Consider the following 8,692-nt stretch of genomic DNA (forward strand, 5'->3'; position numbering starts at 1 on the left):
ATGAATGTATATTTTTGTCACTAGGGGTGCAGACCCCTAGAGGTACAGACAAGAAGGTACAAAAATGTACCAATGATAAAGGTACAGGTCTTGTACCCTGATAGGGCACAGCTTGAGGGACAAAGCATTAGTAGGTGTTCCACAAGGGAGCTGCCTGGGTCCGCTTTTGTTTTCTATTTTTATAAATTATTTTCCATCTGTTATTAGAAATGCTATGTAATGTAGCCATGTATGCGGATGATTCTACTCTTTTTACCTCTTCACACACGTTAGTGGAGCTGAGAGAAAACCTTATTCTTGAGCTTCAAAATATAATAAGCTGAGTGACAATGAACAAATTAGTGTTGAACATAGCAAAGACTAAATGTATTGTCTTTGGAAATAGGAACACCCTTAACAATGCCTCAGCACTAACTCTGTCAATTAATGATATACTGTACCTATAGAGCAGGTCACCAAAACAAAACTGTTGGGAGTCAAACTGGATAATCTGCTTTCTTGGTAAGATCAAATTGATGATATTGTCACAAAAAATGGGGAAAGGCATTGCCTGTGCAAGAAAATGTATTGCTTATGTTCCTTTCAACATTGTGGCTGATGTTGTCAGGTCTGTTGTTCTGTCACATTTGGAGTTCTGCCCAGTTGTTTGGTCTAGTGCTGCCAGAAAACACCTACAGAAACTTCAAGTTGCACAAAACAGAGCAGCCAGATCAGCTTTAAATTGTTCTTTCCGGACAAATGTCATGGAAATGCACAAAAAGTTATCACGGCTAACTGTGGAAGCAAAGTGTGAATATCATATTCTATGATTCATGCATAATGTGATTTGGAAAAAGACACTTAATTTCTTTTGTGAAAGGTTGTTGCGGGCAGGCTTTTGCCATACATACACAACTCGGCAAGTTTCAAACAAACAACAAACAAACAAGGCTGACTTAGTCAGTTCTTTATTGCCACAAGCGGCACACTGCAACACACACGTTTATTTTATGGAGGCGACACAGGACACACACACACAAACACACGCAGGCCTGAGGTCGCTGTGAAATGTACGCTCTGCATTTCACCCATCCCAGACCGTCCTTCCTCCAGGACCCCCCAGGAGCAGTGGGCAGCTTCTCAGCGCACGGGGACCAAGTGAACCGTCCGCCTCAGTCACAGACGGACAGGAGAATGTTCTGTTTTTGCATGTTTTTTCTGTTGGGGTTCTAATTGGAGGAAACCCCTTGTGAACACGGGGAGAACATGCAAACTCCACACAGAAAGGCCCGGGAGATAGCCCACCTGAGCACTGAAGGTCTCCACTGGTCTCTTAGTTACCCAAGCACCACGCACAAAATATATGTTAAGAACTGTTCTCTATAGGGCCTCTTTGAGGTGAAATAAGCTGCCTTTAGACATGAGAAAGATAGAGAATAGCGCCACATATAAGAGGTCATTAAGACGTCATTTTTAGAACAGATACATTAGTAATTTTTGGGCTAGTCTAATTGTGTTTTGTTAATTTATTTTTCGTTTTTGTAATTTTGTTTAGTACGTGTTGAAATTTGTTACTATGTGTATTGTTTAATGTATACTCTTTGTATTACTTGCATTTTTACTCTCCAATGTTTTTTCTCTGTATAACCTGAACTGCTTCTACTCAAATGTATATTCATGACGGACCCCAGGGAGACTAGCGACCACTTTGTGGAAGCTAATGGGGCTCCAAATAAACAATTACAATAACAATAACCTTCATGGTCCATTATTGTACCGTGATTTCTTAGTGTGAAGGTAGAGATGAAGAGAGAGGGAGAGAGAGACAGATAGTGTAAGCAGGAATTAGAGAGAGAGACTGAGAGAGACAATTTGGCCTTAATCCAAATAGCAACAACAAGGTAATCAAGGTACTCATAAGCAGCTTGATAAACAATTGGTACATTTATGAAGCATGGTATCAGTTCTCTCTCTCTCTGTCTCTCTGTCTCTTTGTCTCTCTCTCTCTCTCTCTCTCTCTCTCTGTGTGGATGTGGGTGTTAGGGAGAGAAAGAGAGACGTGCAATTTCTTTTATTTCAGTTTGTATTGCCTGTTGTTTTCCTACTTATACTCAGAGGTGTAAAAAGTACTGAAATGTTGTACTCAAGTAAAAGTACAATTACTTTGATGAAATTTTACTTAAGTACAAGTAAAATTACCCATCTAAAAATCTACTCAAGTAAAAGTAAAAAGTAGTTCATTTAAAATGTACTTTAAGTAAAAGTTACTTAGTTACTTTCAACAACTTGATGGGGGCCGCTCCTATATAGTGCAAAAAAGGACAAGGGGTCATAAATCCAATACAAAAACTAGTTATTTTTTATTAAAGGAGAATCTTTAGAAATATAAGTGCAATGACATTAAACATGTCAAACATTAAACATGTCAACACAACATTTAAGAACTTTTGGGAGGACGTGTCAAGACATGAACCACATGACAGCTAAAATAAAAAGTTGAAATACCGCTGCCCCACTGTAAACTTTGGTTACTTTACTTGTGTCCACCTTTAGAGCATTAGTCTACAAACTTCTTGTTGAGTTTGAGCAGCAGCTGATTTTCAAGATGAGTAGAGTTCATCTGGGCTAGCTTTGCATTGAACAGCAATCCAGCACAGCTGAAGAGTCGCTCGCAGGCGGCCGAGGCAGGTAGGCCAGTATTGAGTTTCAGGGACAGTTTTTTGATATTCTGAAAGGCGTTCAGCAGATCCATATTGACTGAGACACAAGCTAGGTACCCTTCTAACTCCCCTGTACCTTCTGACCTTCTGGACTTCATTGAGGAAAATAAATCATCTTCATCTGATGAATGTTGTCCAACTTGCTCCAGCCTCCAACATCCGGTCAAGGTGTTGTCTGACATAGACTAGACCTGTAGAATGACAAACAACATTTCTGACAATTAAGTATTGAGCTGCCATCAAGAGTGCATCATAACACAGAAATAGCTATAAATAGCTACTTGAGATGACAGACCTACAGTATACAGAATTATAGCATTATTTTCTATTTCTACATGCATCACAATTCATAATCCTCAATTCTTGCTAACCGAGACCCCTGAGCATGAACATGAACATGAAAGACGTGCACGTTGCAAAGACACCACTTATCGTTATCAATATCTGACTAAACATCGTGATAAATTGCAGATAACGACATACACATTGACTTGTCCAACTGTCTGAAAACGGTGGTGTGCGCATTCACATTGTTCTGTTTCAAGGCATGGGAGGCAGCCAAATGATTAGCCTAATATCAGTTTATGTGGTGTATTTCATTGCTGATGTCTGATCTGCAGTTTTTAACACAATATGAGAGACTGAACATAATAATGCTATGACCTGAAACGAATGGAAGACAGGAATGGAATTATTATTAGTCTATTGGATGACCGCTGTCCACGTTAGCATACTCAGGGCGGTTGCAAGTGCTAGCCAAAATTAGGCTACTACCTACTAGTGCCATGAAACGCATATTTTGCTTAATGGAGCAAAGCTAACTAAATGACAAAAACGCTGTCTGAACTACTAATGGAAAGGGACAAATACTGTACTTACCAACACATGCTTGCGCAGATTTGAAGATGAATGTTTATAAGCAGAAAGTTCTGACTGGCGGATTAGGCACAGTTTACACAGCATATAGCTGTTGCCTCTTTTACGTTGGAAGGCAAACTGCTTGCTGAGATGTGGCCACGGGTTTTCGTCATCTTCTTTAATTTCAACTGGCGGAAAGTTCGGTGCTTCAGCTTGTTGGTGGTCCGCAACTTGTTGGTACTTGGTAGTCCGCACTATCATCTTCCTCCATATCTATCTCTCGTGACTCGGCACCGTACCGGCGCCTTGCATGACTCCATCATATAGCAGCATCCACCATTGCAGTGAGAATTGTGGTGCGCGATTCCCGCCTTGAACTGTTTGTTTTTTTACTCAGTAACGGATGTAATTTCCAATGTAGCGAAGTACAATACTTCAGTCAAAATCTACTTAAGTAAAAGTAAAATTACCGATTTCAAAAACTACTTAAAAATTACAAAGTACACAAAAAAACTACTCAATTACAGTAACGTGAGTAAAAGTAATTCGTTACTTTACACCTCTGCTTATACTTTCTTGAAAAAAATTATATTGTTGTGTTTTTAATAATAAATACCTAATATCTTGCTTCATGTTTAACGGACACAGACCTTTACAGACTGTTACACAGACTTTCATTTTCATTCTACCATCATCACATATGTTATCACTGATTTTAACTTTGAATGGTACATCCACCATAATCAATGCAGTGGCAAATCCACCCTGACTCCTAAGAATGATTAAGACTACACAGAATGAATTGCATCTACTAGTGTAGATACAGTATTCAAATAATTACATTAACAGGTATCCTGTAAGACATGTGTTGTCAATATAAGTCTACAATAGCATACCGTCTTTTAATTTTTCTTTTAGAAAATGGGGAATTTGTTATATATAATTTGTTCTTTTGTCACGGCCATCTCTGAGTACCTCAGCTGTGTTAGGAAATGTGTTGAAAGCTCTGTGTATTGTACTGTCAGTTGCTGACTGCACCCTTTCACCGTCTATGTGTAAATGCTAACGTGCTTGGTGATCCTTTTCCTTGCATTCATAATCACTCCAGGACGTCAAGGAAAGGGGCGGATGGCATAACACCCACTGAAGTTGCTCAATTTAGGAAAAAATGTGAACGTGAGATGCACACTATGCTAATCATTGCTGGTTCTGCTGTAGGACTGACTAATAGACAGGTGTTTCAGTAGGATCCAATATGTTTGGACATGTATTGTGTGGGTGCGCTTCTGACGAAACTGCCTCAGGAATTTCAAACATAAATTTAAGATGATGACTGGATGCTAATGACTTGGTGCGAGAGTAACCGGGTCTTTTTTTCTGTGTTTATCTGCTGACAATCTGTGCTTATGCCTAAAGTCAAACGGATGATGACTTGCATATTATGCTGATTGTTATAGGTCATTGACATTCTGTCACTGTCACATTTGATCTAATATCTATTTGTTGCGCAAATTCAGTAGAATCAATGCGACACAACAAATAGAGAATAGATCAAATGTCTCAGGATGTCAATGACCTATAACAATCAGCATTATCTGTCATTTCATTCGTAAAATCTATTTTGGGTAGCTGATAGCATTGTTAAGATGTTAGTATCACTTCAGAAAATTGGTTTTGTTGCGTGCATAAGACACAATTACTACACAGTTAATTGAATTGTTTCTGTTCATTGTCACAAGGTGAGGGCGTTTCTCTTACATTGAGATCACACAAAAGCTGAGAGTATTAACACAAATCCCTGTGGGAATTTAATGTAATTTTCAGTTTCACTATGGTCTGAGCAAGCAACCTCTACTGTTTCACCAGTCACAGATGTCTGTTGAACACAACTGAGACGCTGTTCCTATAGCAACATGAAATATAGCCTCATAATGTATGAAGTTAGTGTAATGTATTTGGGCTGCATTGTCAGAATCAACCCCTAGTAGCCTATGTGTGGTTGAGAGTTCTGGGTTGACAGCTACTGACAACTGATGTTGTGCCTAAACATATTTCTCCCCCGGCTCTAGAGATGGAGATAGATGAGGTGAGGTGTTGGGGAGGTGGAGAGGACAGGTAGGTGACAGGTAGGCAGGTTCAAAGGGTACAGATGACCCTGGGCCCAAGTGCAGGGGGGGCCCATGCAAAAGTCTATGATTAAATAATGTTTTGCTGTGCGCAGATGGAACATGCGCTGTGTGCGTATTGTCGTGCACAAATGGCTAGGCAGCGATCTGGTCCCGGGGCAGGTTTACATTAAATGATCAGTCCCCGTGGGTTGAAGCAGAAGATGGCAGCTTATGTGAGGCTGTGTTATTGTTTTTTCTTCAAAACCTTCAAATCCTACATCCGCCCATGTAGTTGTTGTATGTGGATTGGCCACACAATTACATTACATTTGTGTTCAGTGTGGTCACAATGCACCCCTGAGCACCTCCGGAGGTGGTCTGGCCGATTGGATCACAAATCCATCCTCAATGCATCTTATCAATGCATTTATACCTGTACTTTCACATCACCTAAGATGAGAAAAGTAGACAGGCTCAGCTAGTGATGTTAAACTAAAAAGGTGAGCATTAGCAATGTGGTTCCATGACATTCACAAAACCTAAAAATGGAAGGAAAGAGTGGAACATCACAGAAGTTGCATAACACATTATTTAGGAATTTGCCACTTTCTGAAGTATGTTTTTATAGGCAACTACTTTTGTTACCATCTTCAAAAATGGTCATGTTCCCAATAGCTGGCCAGGCTATGCGCTATGTGGTGTTGTGGTCTGGAACGAACCACCCGGTGAGAATGAAAGAAAAGCTGTCACAGCACAGCACTATATTGCCAAAACTAGTGCTACCAAGCTGCCAGATGTGCTGTTGTTATTGTTTGCTGATGCTGATGCTGATGCTGTTTTTGTTGTTTGCAGGTTTTATGCATGCCCAGGGTTAGCTCGCTAGTTTTAGACCAAAACTCCTTCCTGCTAATGGTGGATTCAAATGTCATATCCCCTAAACACTTATATCCTGTAATGAAAACAATATCATAAGAGGTAAAGGATTGCCAACAGTTCTCTCTTACTGTAGCTAGGAAAAGTCAGTTTATATCATCATTAAAACGGCAGGGATTAAATGGTTGTGTGTTATGAGTCAGCACAACTCAAGTAGAACTGCAGAGGTGAATCTCTTGACTGATCCTTTCTGAAATAGTTTTTAGATCCCCAGACCCACAATCACATTCAAGGCAGTCTGCCAGCTATTGCAAACAATACTCCACCTGTCTGAAGTTAAAGTGAAACAGAATGACTCAATTACAGAGTGTGGGGTGGTTGTCTGTCAAGTTGGGTGAGATAGCAACTGAATGGTGACTTAAATGCTGCTATCTGTAATGTAGACATCAGAGTAATCCAAGGACAAATTTAAACTCAACCCTAATTTCACTCAATTTGACTGTATGGGTATCGTCTTTTTGCAGATTTTTCAGGAAATCACTACATCCATGGTCCAGCATCCAAAAAAGACTCCAGTTGCACATATCATCATGCTAAATATTCCCTTACAGTCCAGGGCACAAGCAATGGGATTTAAACTCTAGGGACAACAATACTATGGTTCTTTTAGAGAATGCAGAAGGGAGGGAAGATATCATTTGAGCCTCTTAACTGTAATACACCAGACAACGTTTTCCCTCAAGCTATAAAGTTACGGCATGTGAGGCAAATTATCTCTGGCAATGGCTTGCCTTGTCTCACTAAGTATAACTCATACTGTGAGAATCTGTCAGCCTCACTCTTTTTAGATGTCTGCATTGTCAATCATGGAGTGTCTGCGGAGGAACCACAGCCAAGCAACACTGCATAGGGGCAAGACATTGGCTGTTACTGTACTGTACAGTACTGTGCTATCGCTGACAGAGGACCCTGGTTGACTGTCTGTGATTTTTCGTGTCGTATGTCGGTGACACACCTGCTTTCTCCTAAATCTTGGCCATCTAAAGTTAAAATAATGTCTAGACAATCTGTTCATTAAAAGTCAAAGAGACCCCATCAAGTCTTTAACTACATCCCAAACACGATGAAATATTTCAAAGGAGACCCCATCAAATCTTTAACTGCATCCCAAACACGATAAGATATCTCATTGTCAAGTTCACAAAACTCTCAATGTAAGACAATGGCATGAGTGTAAAGAATGTTCACACCTGATACCTGGTTTTCTCCATTAATTTAATCAGGCACCTGTAACCTTCCCCTGCACCTTTGCCTTACGTAACCAAAACCGACCTCAGAAAACCTTTTCCACTCTTCTTCTCTTACGAGAACCAGCACACAATCAGGGGCAAAATGCCATTGTTGAAGCTCTATTCTCACTCTCTGTCTGGAGATTAGCCCACAGTTTTGGGAAGGGTTCTCCTCTTACAGTTCCCACCACTGGTGTTGAGGTGTTTGGTTAACACAGCGACGTAATATCGGAAATATTCTCGCTGTCAACAATGGCAAAGAAAGAGACACTGGGTATGCTTTTTAAAATTGTTTAATTGGGGTTTTGAGTAAATTACATGAAATTAACAGAACCATTTACAGTATTGCAGTAATGCAATGTTTCTTCTGAGCAGGTTTGAAACTGGGATGAAAATGAAGGAATTAAGTAAGAAATAAAGGAAAATCATAACTTCTAATGGTTCTCAATTATAGTTAAAGTAAAGACAAACAACAGTCATCCATGACTCACAGCAGACTGTGTTTGCTTTTATGTCATTAATTCATATTTGGTGAGGTTAAGACTATTCACATGTGATGCACATGAGGCCTACCACAAATCAGACCCTGTAGCTAGAAACAAGACCTTACAAAGGATAACAAAAGGAAAACTAAAGGATGACAAACTTACATTTACATTGAATCATTTGGTAGACTAAAGACTGTTCTCAAAATTGAATTACAGTGCACTGTACAATGCAAGTAAATAGTTCAAACAAGGAGAGAACATTAAAAACAAACGATAAAAAAATATTTCATTTCAGTAGTAATTTTAGTAACACCCAAGAAAAGATGTTAAATTTCCTCATACTATTCGATGGGGACTTTCCACACTTCCTCTCACTG

This window comes from Clupea harengus, chromosome 5 (genome assembly GCF_900700415.2).
Source record: "Clupea harengus chromosome 5, Ch_v2.0.2, whole genome shotgun sequence".
NCBI lineage: Eukaryota > Metazoa > Chordata > Actinopteri > Clupeiformes > Clupeidae > Clupea > Clupea harengus.